This window comes from Pleurodeles waltl, chromosome 3_1, assembly GCF_031143425.1.
Source record: "Pleurodeles waltl isolate 20211129_DDA chromosome 3_1, aPleWal1.hap1.20221129, whole genome shotgun sequence".
NCBI lineage: Eukaryota > Metazoa > Chordata > Amphibia > Caudata > Salamandridae > Pleurodeles > Pleurodeles waltl.
The window spans coordinates 165,691,172-165,707,563 of record NC_090440.1 but is presented as its reverse complement, the minus strand read 5'-3'; the positions used below and the strand labels follow the sequence as shown (position 1 = coordinate 165,707,563).

The 16,392-nt window shown below is 45.1% G+C and overlaps 1 protein-coding gene across 1 annotated transcript in view; it reads left to right on the top strand.

The window, feature by feature from the left end:
• Nucleotides 1–16,392, top strand: part of LOC138283878 (uncharacterized) — a 272,384-nt gene that overhangs the window by 117,001 nt on the left and 138,991 nt on the right. The window lies entirely within an intron of this gene.

Genomic DNA, 16,392 nt, shown 5'->3' with positions numbered 1-16,392 from the left:
AGGTAAAAATGGCAGTTTAAAACTGCGCACACAGGCTACAATGGCAGGCCTGAGACATGTTGGAAGGGATAAATGGGTGGCACATTCAATGCTGCAGTCCCACTAGTAACATTTGATTTACAGGTCCTGGGCACATCTACTGACAATTACTAGGGACTTACAAGTAAATTAAATATGCCAATTGAGGATTAGCCAATGTTACCATGTTTTAAGGAGTGGGCACCTGCACTTTAGCACTGGTTAGATGTTGTAAAGTGTACAGAGTCCTAAGACCACCAAAAATGAGATCAGCACAACATGGAGGAGGCAGGCAAAAGGTTTGTAGCAAGGCGTCCCTGAGGGTGACAGGTCTAACATGGTGAATGAAAGAGGCATGACGTGAAATATAGACTAGACAGCCATGGTAGTTGGCAAAGCCAGCATTTGGCAGTGGCTTCAGGGGCTTCTTACAAAAATTTGGACCCCAGCACCTATTGCTTTAGAAATTATTCACAATATCCCTATTTGTGGGTCTGGAAAGATCTCTAGTTGTCTTTTCTACCACACAATTAGAAGAGCTAATAAAGAGGTGGATTGAGTAAAGGAGTAAGCCTTCTACTTTAATAATACTGCCTTCATCTTCTGATGTCCTGCAGATCTTTAAACATGGGCAGCTCTACATTCATCTTTGTGGCAAGTGCATACGCCAATGCATTTTTGGCAAAGACTAATCCAGTGTGGTCCACCGTGATATTTAGAGATTTGGTGGGGATCTCTATATAGGGTAGGTGGTCCTACCCTTGTGTGGGCTGAAATTGAGTCCAAAACCAGCAACCAACCCCTAATAAAAAGCACTAATGCACAGTACAGTTGACAAATAGAACCACAAACCTGCAAATGAACTACCAAGCAATAAAAAGGAAAGAGCTACAGCAATGACTGACTGCTACAAGGTAAAGTACAGGCATAGGAATGGGCTGAAGTATGGAGGCAAAAAAGAGCAGCCAAAGAAAAAGAAACTCAAGCAGGCTGGACTGTTGCAGATGAAACTGAGCCACAGTGCAAGATGATAAAGGACTTAAAGAAGAAAGATAAAGCAAAGAGGACATAAGGACTGAATACAATAGGAACTAGGGCCTGTTGTCTGGAGTCCTGTCGGTAAACGTAAAAGTGCATTTTACACACTGACTGATTTGTGAATAGGTGTGTATTTTGGTGCAACCTAATCATTTGAACACAAAATCTGTCTTAAGGACTCTCGTATCTCTACGAGCCTGTTAGATTTGGGGTGCAGCACCTCTGCTTGTAGGTGACTGAGTCACTACTACACCAGTTGGCAGCTGTCAGCCCAATCCTTCTGGCTCTGTAGCAGCTCCTCACCAAAACACAAATAGTAAAGGTGATTTCTGGCAGCCTAGTGCATGGACTCTGGAAACCTCTCAGGGAAAATCGTGGTGAAACAAGTCTTACCCTTTTTTCTCGTTAGCAGGAAGTCTCTTACACACACACACAGGCAAGAAAGAAGATGCAGGATAGTTTTCAATACAGTTACTGAAAAGACTGCAATCTGCAAAATGCATGAGTGTTGGACTTTTGCTTATGCAGGGTCATCCTGAATCTTTTTGCCTCCTGCCTCCTATTTTTTTCTGACCTGTCGCGGTTGGCTTTTGAACTCTGAGCACTTTCCCACTGCTAACCAGTGCTAAAGTGCATATGCTCTCCGTGTAAATTGTATGTAATTGGTTTATCCATGATTGGCCTATTTGATTTACTAGTAAGTCCCTAGTAAGGTGCACCAGAGGTGCCAGGGCCTGTAAATCAAATGTTACTAGTGGGCCTGCAGCACTGGTTGTGCCACCCACACAAGTAACCCTGTAATCATGTCTCAGACCTGCTAAGTGTATTTTTACACTGTAAATTCGACTTGGCAAGTGTACCCACTTGCCAGGCCTAAACCTTCCCTTTTCTTACATGTAAGGCACCCCTAAGGTAGGCCCTAGGTAGCCCCAAGGGCAGGGTGCAGTGTATGGATAAGGTAGGACATATGGTAATGTGGTTTATATGTCCTCACAGTGAAATACTGCCAACTTCGTTTTTCACTGTTGCAAGGCCTGTCTCTCTCATAGGATAACATGGGGGCTACCTTTAAATATGATTAAAGTGTAGAATCCCCTAGAGAGTAGATGGACATGTGGAGTTTGGGGTCCCTGAACTCACAATTTAAAAATACATCTTTTAGTAAAGTTGATTTTAAGATTGTGCGTTTGAAAATGCCACTTTTAGAAAGTGAGCATTTTCTTGCTTAAACCATTCTGTGACTCTGCCTTGTTTGTGGATTCCCTGTCTGGGTCAGTTTGACAGTTGGGTTGTTTTTCACCTCGCACTAGACAGTGACACAAAGGGGGCTGGGGTGTAACCTGCATTTCCTGATTAGCCATCTCTGCTAGGAGGGAGGGGTGGAGTGGTCACTCTCATCTGAAAGGACTGTGCCTGCCTCTGACAATGCCGGCTCCAACCCCCTGCTGTGTGTCTGATGCCTTGCCTGGGCAAGGCAGGATTTCACAAGTAGGTGTGAGTCCCCTTTGAAGAAAGGTGACTTCAAAGACTAAAATGGGTATAAGAAGGGCACCCAAATCTACAGACTTGAGAAACACTTCTGGAACCAAGAGGAACCTCTGCCTGGAGAAGAGCTGATAGCTGAGGAAGAAGTGCTGCCCTGCCTGTGACTGTGCTTTGTGGAGCTTTCCTGCAGTGCTGCTTCTGCCAGAGTAAGAGGGCAAAGACTGGACTTTGTGTGCCTTCCATCTTGTGAAGAAATCTCCAAGAGCTTGAGTTAGAGCTTGCCTCCTATTGTTTGAAGTCTCAGGGACAGCAAAGACTTCTCTCTGCCAGCACCTGGGGTCTCTGGAGAGACTCCTGCCCCGACAAGTGGTGCCCTGTCCAGTCCCTGGGCCCTTGAAAGGAAAGCTGGTGGAATCCAAGGAAATCGACTTCTGACGACTTCGGACCGACGCCGCTGCTGAATCCGGTAACGCCTCCTGCACCTGACGCCGTGACCTTCGGTGGAACGCGACGCTCTTCGCAGGCCCGACGCCGCAGCAGCCCCGCTGAAGTTCGCGACTCCGTGGAAGTCGCCGCACCACGTCGTGACCGACGCCGCTTGAAGTGCACGGATTCAACGTTTCGCACAGACGCCGCGATTCCCGACTTCGCGCCTCAGCTTGTTTTTACTCTTCACCAAAGGTACTATACTTGGGGGTCAACACAACTCCGTGTCCGGCGCCGCTGGTGTCGGCTTGTTGGGAACGACTCTGTCACGACGCCGTGTTAACATCTCATTGAAGCATTTTTGTTTCTAAGCGCTATTTTTTAGTGTAATCTTTAAAAATTCATAACTTGACTTGTGTATGTCGGAGTTTTGTCGTTTTGGTTTTGATTTGTTTAGATAAATATTTCCTATTTTTCTAAACCGGTGTTGTGTCATTTTGTAGTGTTTTCATGAAGTTACTGTGTGTGTTGGTACAAATACTTTACACCTAGCGCTCTGAAGTTAAGCCTACTGCTCTGCCAAGCTACCAAGGGGGTCAGCAGGGGTTAGCTGAGGGTGATTCTCTTTTACCCTGACTAGAGTGAGGGTCCTTGCTTGAACAGGGGGTAACCTGACTGTCAACCAAAGACCCCATTTCTAACAATGAGCATATAAGTTTGACTGCAAGCAAACTTCTTTTTCCTTTTCTGTCTCTTCACTCTGATGCTCGTGGCGGCCGTCGGCTCACTTATGTGAAACTGCATTACTTTCATTTTTTTATTCGTTGTTTACTGATCACGTCTTTAGAGTGTGTTGTGCTTATTTCTCTTTAATGCCCGTTATTCCTCTCAAAACAGCCTCGGTTTTCAGGGCATGGGCCGATCAACCTGTGTTTTGGGAATATTTCATTCTGAGCAGCTCATTTTTTTGTTTTTCACTATGGGGGTACTACAGTACTGCTTCGAAATGGCGCACAAACCAAAATCCTCCCCGGCTATCAGGAGTGAAGGGGCTGAGCTGGCCCCTGGTTTCAATCGCTTTCAGAAACACCTCCGAAGGGGAAAAGAGCTTTAACAAAAATAATCTCCATCTGTCCTTCCAGTGAAGTTTCCGCTGCTTGCCAGCAGCCTGTAAATATCGCCTTTTGTGTGAGCTTTTTACATTAGTTGCTAGTTCTGATCTGCCTAGTTCATGTTCCCACAACAGGCACATTAACCTTCTATGCTACCTTATAATTAGTCCAAGCTTCCGCTAGAGAAAAGTACGTTCTCTCTCTAGAAATAACATTAATCACCAGAGTTGTTTTAACATTTGAAGATTGAGTGCAGTCTGTGATCTGCCTACAACACGATCTTTGCAGCAGCCACATTAACCCTCTGCACTGCCTTATAATAATTCCAAGCTTCATCTCTTGCTTACAGCGCTGCATGACCAAAAGAGACACTTGGGAAAGTCATAATAAAACCAAAATGAAAACACAACATAAACAACAGAAGATTTGCTTCTTTGCAATTTCAAATTAGCCTGCTTTAGTATTCAGTACTCGTAAAAGTATATGCAGCAGTTATTATCATGCAGTGTAAAGTGACAGCTGAACCTAGAAAAAACATGTTTTTTGTGTATCCTAACAAGGCAATTGTGGGACTCGTAAGCTAAAAACATAAAGCTTATGGCTTCGCTATCAAGGAAAAATAAATCAGCCTTCTGTGTAGAGTAACAGCTGGATCTAAAGAAGGCACACTTATTATGTTCGCAGGGCTTAACTTGAGCTGGTGTGTTCCGATGCAGGGCACAAACAATTTTTGTTAAAGGGCCATCAGCTATTTTTCTGCCTCACTGATTTACTATGGGCAAAATAAAGAATAATTTATTAGAAATGCAAATTCTAACATGTGAAAATGTCCTTCCGCTCCAAACTATAAACAAGCTGCCAGGCTGGAAGTTTAAACAGCAAGATGTTATCATGTTGTAGAAAGTATTTTTTAACACAAGGACATGAATCACTCTTTACTTGTGAACACTGTGAAATACAGCAAGGGGAGACAAAAGTTTAACGTGGAAAACAAAAACACAGAGCAGAAACATTAGCATGTGTTCGTGAAAAGGCAGCATCGTCCAAATGAAAGAGTGTAAATGGCTGGCTGCTTGCTCTGTAGACAGCAGCAATGTTATCAGATGCTATAAAACTTTGTGGAGTGAATCACATACAAACAGTGTAAATTGCAGCCAAACACCATATGGAACACACCAGTAAAACAACACGTAAACATATATATTAAAAGACACAATTGTATTAATATGCAGGCATTAGCTTTTAAAAAATATTTATTTTCCGTGTGGACAATGTGTTTTGTGGTTCAACTATAGTTTTTAAGTGGAAATCGTGTATTTTGTAAGCACATATTTGCATTCAGTAAACACAACGTTAGCGTGCTTCAATTAAGCTTTGCCCAATTGAACGCTGCTAAATATCAACGTTTTCATGTTTTTGTTGCAGATAGAGGAGAAGGTACATGGAAGTGCTTTAGTTTTATGCAGGGCCACTGGAATTATATGGCAGGGAAAGACGAAATTATGAGGCAGGGTTGACCAATTTATGTAGCAAGAAAAGTCTGGTTTTGAATTTACAATGCCAGTAGCTCTAATTCAAGAAAATGCAAGACCTATTGCATTGCAAATGCTTGTTACACTTGTTAGCACTGTCTGTTCACTGGTTGCACCTCATTAGTTCCAGTTTAATATCCAAATATGGCAATAAGCCACAAAAAGGTGACCAGTCAACTTTTGCAAAGGGTCTTGCACTCTGCACCAACACGTTCTGCTTCTTTTTCAGTAACTTTTGTATTGTTTGAGCTAGCAGCATTTTTTTCTTGTTAAAAGCTACAAATGAATGCGCAGATGATGGATTATGTGACAAATCCATATTTATGCGAAAAACGATGTAGCCGAACAATCGCATAATTCCAGTGACCCTGAGTGCAGGTGATGTGAAACTGAACTCTAGCTATCAACTGGAATACTAAACAAAAATCTAAGCAGTGGGAGGAGTTTATTTTCTTCTATACATCTTATTCATTGTTTACCAAACGTAGGTGTCTCTTCAGAGATGGTGGAGAGACTCTCAGGCATCCAGCATTCTATTGTTTCGAAACCCTTCATATGTTTTTACACATTGTACCGGGAAAGGAGTCTTCCAATCCCACTTCTGGTAAGGAAGCCATTATTTCGTTCCACTCTCTGGAAAAGGCTAGTTTTCCCTTTCCACTTCTCTGTGGACAAGGGCCACCCTCTGCTTCAGCCCCAATTTATCAGTTCTCTCTGCCGAGTGCATTGACTGGGTCATCTGGGGTTGTTCAAACTACTTGAGATCTGTCACTCTGCCAAGAACAAAGCCAGGAGGATGAAACTGGTTGTCACTGTTGTGGCTTTTGGTGTAGCACTGAGCTATAGTATACACTACTCTGGGTATTTGATGTTTCTTTTCGTCAAGACATTTATCAGTTCTACCACCATCTCCCAGTATCCTGTTGGGAAGGACGTTCCCAGATCATATAATAGAAACCAATATTTAGCTTATTACACCTGGGGCATTTAGCCTGTGCTTTAGGGTAAGTCATGTTGATTTACTTTGGTGTCAAATATGCTCTGTGCAGTGCATATAGTAAAGGTAAATTATTTGGAACAGCGCATTCCTGAATTATTAAGGGATATTTCTCAGTACTTTGCCTTGTCTGTTGTCTATGCTTCCCTAAGGGTGTTTAGTGAGCATTTGGACTGAATCAATACATCAACGGTACTGTTTGATCTTCCCTCTGATGGAGCAAATTACCTTCAACTCCAGATGCCCAAATGGTTCCTTACCTCCCGGTTTCCATAGCTTCCTTATGGTCACCCTGAAAGGCCAGACTAGTACAAAATGCCACCGTGGGATAACATAATTTCCTCTTGCGCCTCAAAGTCTTTCCCTGAGTTCTCCTCTCGTATAAATCACTTAGGCCCATATTTATACTTTTGTAGCGCCGCATTTGCGTCATTTTGTGACGCAAAAGCAGCGCAAACTTACAAAATACAGTTGTATTTTGTAAGTCTGCGCCGATTTTGCGTCAAAAACCGAAGCAAATGCGGCTCTAAAAAAGTATAAATATGGGCCTCAAAGTTGAATCCCCTTTTCTGGCCATACTCTTATCCCTTTCCAGTCACCCTGGTGGTGTTCAGTCTCTATCACCTCTAGAGGGAGTTCTGCAATGTCTGGTCTATGGGTGTGTGTTCCTCCCAGCGATATTGCAGAAGTAGTGGAATACCTAAATTAGAAGCCCTCATCCCTAATTTTACCGTCTGTTTTAAGTAAAATGTTTAGTATCATTTGGAGTTTTGGTATGACAAGTGTATCCTTCCCCGTAGCGTGTAAGTTCTCGTGCAGTGGCACTGCCAGGAACTCAATAACTCAAAGTCTAAAACCGCCATCCCATCTTCTTATGTAGGAAGCAGTAGTTTTATTTTGCATCTGACCACCTCACCCTTATATCAGTTGTAATAGCATGGAGTCTATTTCCAGCAACATCGCCTTCATAATTCTGATTGGAAGAATAGTAAAAAATATATATATTATTCAGGGTAAATACACCATTTTTGGCAACGCTGTTCTCCCCGCCGCAGATAGTGATAACGTCTTCCAGAAGGGTTATGGCCTCCCTCGTTGCCGGTATTGCAGGTTTAATATGCATTTCCAGTAAATCTGTTTCTTTTCTATATATTTGTAACCCCAGATACCGCATAGTGTTCAGCTCCCGTTCCAGTCCCTGTGCCAAGGCCAGAAGTTCATTGTTATTTTGGGCTGAATAATTAATGTGCTAAGCGTTGACAAAGGCCTATATGAAGCCGGTTGAGGGGCATCCTGTAATAAAGTGAATCCACACCAGATGAAGATATGTGGTAAGAGGTATTTATTACAGCCTCAACCAACAGCCAGCATATCAACTGTCATGCAGAGAACCCTGCATCACAGAACCTCAGAACAAGCTGGTTCCATGCCCAGTGTTCTGGCATGGAGCCATGTTACATCATTACACATCCCTTCCCCGTTTTAGGAGGGCCACCATGTTGTTCTTGTATTCTTTTCAAGACAACGCTTTCTGGTACCTCATACAGAGTCTCAAAATACCTCACAAAGGAATCATTTGACTCGTTTCTTTTTTTTAATATACCATCATATATTACATCATAGACAGTCCAGAGCTATTGTACAGGGGACACCTTTCGTTCTGGGTTGGCCAGCCAGGTTAGAAGTCTGCCTGCTTTGTTCTGTTCAATCTGGGCCCTCGCTAAATGTGTTTTGTAATCATAATTCCTAAGCATTTCTGTTCGCTAAGCAAACTTTTCTCTTTTCCCTGTTAATGTGTCTTTCACCAATGGGAGCTCTGGTGCTCTTTTTTTTATGCCCCTGAGAAGCTGTCCACTAATGATGACCATAATGGCCTCCCATTCCACCAGCTGAGATGGAGCAGGACCCTTATTTACTTTAAACAAGTCCTATAAATATCTGATCATCTGGTGCTTCTACATTAAATTTCCAAACCGGAATCACTGTCGTACTTCTGCCCCATTGCAATGTTATAGTCAGTGTGTTGTGGTTAGAGTAGGCTCAAGTTATGTGCTCTGTGTGTTTCATTACTGCGTGCACTTGGAGAAAGATAAGAATCTATCTCCTAGTAAGTGTAAATTGTGCATGCCGGATTAAAACCAATAGTTCCTGATCCCAAGGTGATGCACTCTCCAAGTCATAGTTTCACTGCTCTATCCAGTTATTCAAGGCTTTGGTTGTTCTAATCACCACCAGTGTGGGTAGTGGGGGATGTGATCTATCTAAGTTTATATCAGTAATACAATTGAAATCTGCCTCTACCATTGGCAGTTAGTGGGTTAGGTTACCCATGGGTCTCGATACTCCATCCAAGCATGAGGTTTGATCTATAGTTGTGATGTAGATGTTCACAAATAATATGCCTTTTCCAGGTAATCTACCGCCTATTACCAAGTTTCTCCCCTCCATGTATGTTATCTCAGTTGGTACAAAAAACCCTGGTCTGATATATTCTAACGCAATCCGAGTGTATGCCTAGTAACGGACACTACATCTCCTACTTATCTTTTTTGAGTGTCCACAGGCCCTTGCACACAATGTATTATTCTACTGTTAGCTCCCATTCTCTGCCGTGTTTTATTTTTATTCTTTTAGGTACTCAGCTGCTCTACTTGTCAAGGCCACCTACCTCTCTTCCTGGACCTCTGCGGCACGTCTGGGTGGGCTTTTCCAATCGTGCTCCCTTGGTGGGCCTTCAACTTCTCCATGAAGCCTCTTATGGGCTGCATCGGTGCTTGCACTCCACATATGCCAAATGCAGGCATCTTCATTTCAGCTTGGGCACCCGGGGCAGGCACAAGCAGTTTGCTATTTCTCGCAAACTCTGAAGAAGAGCACTTCTGTTTCTTTGGGGCATGTATCCCATCCTCATCACCAGTTTTTGGGTCCTCCAAAGCCCAATACCTGTTGGTCTGGAGGCCCGTAGAGCTGTCCGTACTGGGGTAGGACCCCATCCACCAGTCGCTCCAACTCCTCTGAAGTGAAGGCAGGGGCCCTTTCCCCAGTCACACGGGCTATGGTAGGTTCCAGACACAGTTCACAGCAGTACACGCAGTGTTGGTCTTCTCCTGTTGAAGGTCAGGAAACAAGTGAGGAATCAGATAGAAAATGGCAGTCACGTCCGCGGCGGTGTACACCATCACCACCGGCGTAGATCCCCATTGGCCACTGAACTCCATAGAGCCCCATATGAGGAATTGCACAGCGGTGCAAGACCACCTTCCACCACAACGCCCAACGTCGGCGGAGTTACCTCACTTCCACCTGTCCCTACATACAGGACTGGCGGTCGCCATTTTGGGGGTGGGGGGAGTAGGCCTATCGACAATTGCCTCGTCACAGATTAGATTGGCACATACTTCGCCATTAACACTGTCCCAATACATAAGTGCACCATGTGGACTGCAGTTGTGGTTTTGTTGTTCCGATTGTGACAGCCTACTCACTCTTGTGTCCCTTAGATACCTACCACTACGGATGAATAGGAGGTGGAGACATACCCTCGTGTACAGACCCCTGGTGGACTTAGCTACACTGGAGGACAGGCACATTATCCTCACATATAGACTGTGTGCCCAGTTGGAGCCTGACCTGATCTCATCTATTCGTCATCCGACTGGGATCTCCCCTCTTGTCTAAGTGCTATCAGTGCTCCATTTCCTGGCGACAGGTTCTTTCCAAGTGACAGTGGGCTTGGTGGCAGGAATGTCACAGCCAATGTTCTCAATTGTGCTGGCAAGAGTGTTGTCTGCTCTAGTAAAACACATGTGCAGCTACATAGCTTTCCCCCAGGTGGAAGATTTGGCCACTGTGAAGGCCGGATTCTATGCAATGGGACATATCCCCAATATTATTGGGGCGATTGACGGGACACATATTGCGTTTGTCCCCCCCTGCCAGAATGAACAGGTGTACAGGAATCGTAACAGTTTCCACTCCATGAATGTGCAGATGCTGTGTCTGGCGGACCAGTACATCTCCCCCATCAATGCTAAGTATCCTGGGTCGGTGCATGATGCCTTTGTTCTGAAGGAATAGCAGCATCCCAAGTGTGATGGCCCAACTACAGAGGCACAGGGTGTGGCTAATAGGTGAGACTTGGTCCCCACCTACTGTATGTTAGTGTATGCCTCTGGTGTTAACCTCATAGGATAGTGTGTGGCTAAATATTGTCCCTCAATACCTGCAAGTGACTCTGGCTACCCAAACCTATCATGGCTGTTGACCCCTGTGAGGAATGCCAGGACAAGGGCTGAAGAGCGTTATAATGAGGCACATGGGCGAACCAGACAGATCATCGAGGGAACCTTCGGCTTCCTGAAGGCCAGGTTCAGGTGCCTCCATCTAACAGGTGGATCCACGTGCCAGTCACCCGAGAAGGTCTGCCAGATAGTCGTGGCATGCTGCATGTTGCACAACCTGGTCCTCAGATGCCATGTACCTTTTCTGCAGGAGGAAGAGACTGGAGATGTCCCTGTGGTTGCAGCAGACCGTGATGACAGTGAGGATGAAGAGGCTGAAGATGAGGACAACAGAGCATCAAGTATCCGTCAGTACGTACACAGGTGAGACAGTGCAACTTCACATTTCTATGACTATTATTGGATTTTGTGTGGCTGTAGCATGATGGCATTAACCACTTTTCACCTCTACTTACTGTCACCTATGGATTATCATTTTACAGATGTTGGTGCAATGACAACTGTGTACTGATGTGCTGACTACAGCCAGCTACAGGTCATTATTTCTATGCTCTCACAATGTACAGTTCATTTGTAATGGATGTAACTGTTTCCAGAAATACACTGTTTCAACACATGACATAAAAGTATTTGAGTTGTGTTCAAGGGTGTTTATTTTAGTGCTAGGAAATTGAGGGAAAATTGCAGTGGAATGGGGTGATGATGGATGAAAGTCCAGGGTATTGTTCCAGTCTGTTTGTAGCACAGGTGCAGTGTCCACGTGGCCATAGGAAGGGGAGCTATGGCAGTTCAAGGTGGACAAAGGGACAGAGTGGGACACAAGGGGGACAATCAGGAGAGTCTCATTTCCTGGCGGTGGTCTTGGCAAGTGTCTCTGGCTTCTGTCTGGGTTGCAGCGAACGTTTGCGGGTGGTTCTCCTTCTGCAGGGGGAGGGGTGCTGGTGACCTGCGGGGCCTGTGGCGGGGCCTCCTGCCCAGTAGCGGCAGCAGAAGTGGAGGGCTGATCAATGGATTGGCTAGTGGTAGGGGCCAGCTGGTGTGCTGTTGCCTTCCTCATGATGTTGGCCATGTCTGCCAGCACCCCTGCTATGGAGATCAGGGTGGTGTTAATGGCCTGCAAGTCCTCCCTGATCCCCTGATACTGTCCCTCCTGCAGCCGCCTGTTCTCCTGCACGTTGTCAAGGATCTGGCCCATCGTGTCCTGGGAATGTTGGTAGGCTCCCAGGATCTCGGAAAGTGCCTCCTGGAGAGTCGGTTCCTGGTCCTGTCCTCCCCCTGGTGCACAGCAGTCCTCCCAGTGTCTCTGTTGGCCTGTGCCTCTGTCTCCTGAATGGTGTGCCCACTGCCACTGACCCCAGGTCCCTGATTGTCTTGGGGGTGAGGTGTGGCCTGTGGTCCCTGTACAGGTGGGCACACTGCTGATTGACGTGTCTTGGGGACAGAGATATGGGTACGCTGGGTGGGTGCTGTGATGTTGGATCCTGATGGGGGAGTATCTGTGTTGGTCTGTGAGTGGGCTTGGGTGACCGGCTGTCCAGTGGTCCCTGTTGGGCCAGGTTGGTCATCCAGATCCAGAAGTCCAGAGTTACTGTCATCACTGGAGGCAACTTCTGTTGGGGGATTGGATAATTGTGGCACCTCCTCTCCACTGACTGACATTGGCTGGGGTGCCTGTGGGGATGTAAGTGATGTATTATGCTTCATGTGTGAGACATTTGTACATTCCTGGCTTCTCCTCTATAGTTGGTGTTGCCCTGCCACCTTTTGCTTGTGTATGGTGATGTATTGAGGGGCTGTTAGTTTCCCTATGCTGTGCATGCTTTAGTGATGGGTGTCCATGCAGGGCTGGGAGGGGTGTCCATACATTGGTATAGCATGCAGGGCTTGGCATTGTGGTTAGTCATATGTGTAGGTGCAGTATGTGGGATGGAGTGGAGTGATGGGAGTGAGGGTGAGGGTGTGTGATGGCATGCAGACATGGGGGGTGATAAGTAGTAAATGTTGACTTACCAGTGTCCAGTCCTCCGGCTACTCCAGCGTGTCCCTCAAGATGCAGTAATGCCAGTACTTGCTCCTCCCATGCTGTGAGCTGTGGGGGAGGAGGTGGGGATCCACCGCCAGTCTTCTGGATGGCGAGCTGCTGCCTTGCTGCTATGGAACGTACCTTCCCCCATAGGTCATTCTACCTCTTCCTGATGTCATCCTTTGTTCCTGGGTGCTGTTCCATGGCCTTCACCCTGTCCACGATTCTCCGCCATAGCTCCATCTTCCTGGCAATGGATATCTGCTGTGCCTGCGCTCCAAACAGCTGTGGCTCTACCCTGGCAATTTCCTCCACCATGACCCTTAACTCCTCCTAAGTGAAACGGGGGTGCCTTTGTGGTGCCATGGGTGTTGGGTGGTGTGTGTTGGTGAGAGTGTGTTGAGTAATGTGGTGGGGTGTGTGATGTGGAGTGCATGGGGGATGTATGGGTGTAAGTGGTGTGTGTGTCTAGTTGTCTCTGTGCTGTTTGTGTCAATCTCCTGGCAGTAACTGTTGTTCGCAAAGGGTTGTGGGTAATGTGGGTGTGTGTTTTATAGTGGTCTGGGTGTGGTGTGTGTATGAATGTCAGGTGTGTGTTTTTAGTATTGGCCAATGTTCTGTTGTTTTGTATGTGGGTTTCCATTCTGAGCGCGACGGTATATACCGCCAATGGTTTACCGCCGTTGAACGTCCGCCATGGTGATTCGTAGGTCATGATGTGGTGGGCGTTTTTTTGTTGGCGTCATTTTTGCACTGACCTTTGGTCTGGCGGATTTGTGTATTTGGCAGTATTCTGTCGGATTGGTGTGTGTGTGTGTCAGAGTCACCAGATCCTCTGGGTCTGCGCACGTTCCCAACATGTCCACCACTGAACAGCTCCAAGACTCTGATAGATAAATCACAGAGGCTAAGAGAGTTAAAGAGGGGAAGAGGGGATTAGGAAGGGAACAGCTGGGAAGGAGACCTGTAGTAAGAAAAAGGTTAAAACACACAATATGAACATTACATCTCATGAAATCAATACTAGACTATGACTCTAAGCCTAGTCATTCTGAAAACATGAACAACCTAAGATTAAATGAAACTTTCAAATTCAAGTACTTTCCTTTACATGAGAATCAGGAAAACATTCTGAATAAGTTCTAAACCAGTCATATGAATCCTTTTTTGAGAATGCATACTAGGACCATGCAATATTGCATCTAGAAACTCTGGTCTTCTGTGTTCTCTTGAAATGTTTCAACACGAATTGCGCACATTGCAGATTTTCATATATATAGTAAACACCATAAAAGGATTGTGCACCATGAATAACACAATATGGATTCAGGAAACAAATCACACAACTTGTCAACTCGAATATTACCTAATAAATGTCTTAGAATAAATGGCATACAATGAACAACATGAATTAAGCTCGAAGAGAGAATCGTGCGTCTTGCCGATTCGATTGCCACCATGTAAAATGTCAAGAAATGGTAGCACGCAATGAATATCAAACTTAAATCACCAATAAACGAATCGCACGTCTTGCAGATTCGTAAACCACAAAGTCAATGGCAAAAAATAACAGCACGCAATGAATTACAAGATTAAAGCACCATGAAACGAATCGCGCATCTTTTGCCGATTCTTAAGCCACCATGTAAATGTCAAGAAATGGTAGCGCGCAACGAATAACAAAGTCAAATCATCATGAAATGAATCGCGCGTCTTTTGCCGATTCTTCAGCCACCATGTAAATGTCAAGAAATGGTAGCGCACAATGAATAACAAAGTCAAATCATCATGAAACGAATCGCGTGTCTTGCCGATTCGCAAGCCACCATACAAATGTCAAGAAATGGTAGCGCGCAATGAATAACAAGATCAAATCAGCATGAAACGAATTGCGCGTCTTGCCGATTCGCAAGCACTATGCAAATGTCAAGAAATGGTAGCGCGCAATGAATAACAAGATCAAATCAGCATGAAACGAATCGCGCGTCTTGCTGATTCGCAAGACACCATGCAAATGTCAAGAAATGGTAGCGCGCAAAGTAATCTGTTAATCATTAAAGAATTAGGCCAAGAATATGAAAGTTCTCGATAATGGCATCGGGAGGTCAGCCCAACCACCGTCTTACCGCCCAGAACAAGGATCACCAATGAATAATGAAGGGCAGAGGCCTGGAAGATCAAATAGGGCACCGGGACAGCGGCTCAGGAAGTAGCTGCTGCTCTGCACCGGGACCTCTGAATAGTGAGCACTTGGAGCTGGGCTGGCTCCCTTTTATAGAGTCTTGGCCCAGCCCACAACCACACCCAGGCATGCTGCAGGGAAAGTCTCTGGAAGGCCCTGAAAAGGGACCACACCCTAACACACTCTGAAAGCCTGCAGCAATACATTGCAAATGAACAGTATTTGTAAACACATTAAAAATAAGTCTTCAGGATTAAACTCTGCAATGCAAAAGGTTAAACAACAACATATCAGCACAATGCATAAATTACGTTGTTTTCAGAGTGCTGGGTTTTTGCATTCTAGTCGCCAATAGAGCGCGCGCTGCCCTGGTGTTGACAGTGTGTCATAATATGGTGTTTTGCTTTCCTTCTCTTATCTTATGACCGAGCTTACAAAACTTCTCTGGAATGCACTTCTTAGTTTAAAGAAGACATTTATTGTTATTATTACTTCACCATGAGGTTCCTGAAAAATGAGATTAGTAGGTTGGAAGCACACTTTTAAAAGTAGTCACAGCAATGAAAGCAAAATATATCAAAGTACTTCTCAGTTGCAATGTACACAGCACATACATGTGATTATATTATCGCATAACTTCAAAGCAAAGCATAAAAGTCAAAATTGCATCACCGTAGGGCCTATCACTCCGCTTCATCTTTCTAATGCCTGCAAGTTGATGACTCCGGTGCAACTGCGAGAAAGAGATTTTCCACCCAAACGGGAGACAGGCAACTGACGTCCGTTCCTGCCTGAAGTCCTGGAAGAAGATCCTTTCTCGTGCTGCCCAGGGCCATCGTTCCAAAAACGTGCCCCCTCCTCTCAGACTCAGGAAAGGAAAACAAGCCTTTGGAGACTGGCCAGATCTCCTAGACCCCTCCTCTTCCCAAGGCTGAGCAGAAAGGAAAACACCAAATGTACGCTCTCTTATCAGCTAGGGTTTGGTGTGAATTCAATTTGAAAAAACACAGCTTGGTCTATCATGTGGAAAAACACAGCTTGGAAAAACACAGCTCATCTGCAATGTCTAACTCCACGTTAAAGCCAATAGGCAGCTAACCTAAATTCCAAATGTAATGTCTAATGCCATGTTAAAGCCAATAGGCAGCTAAACTGAATACAGAATGTAATGGCTAATGCCATGTTAAAGCCAATAGGCAGCTAACCTAAATACCAAATGTAATGTCTAATGCCACGTTAAAGCCAGTAGGCAGCTAAACTGAATACAACATGTAATGTGCTACTGGTGAACATTGAGCAACTAATATGCGCAGTGGTGAAACACAACATAACACTCCA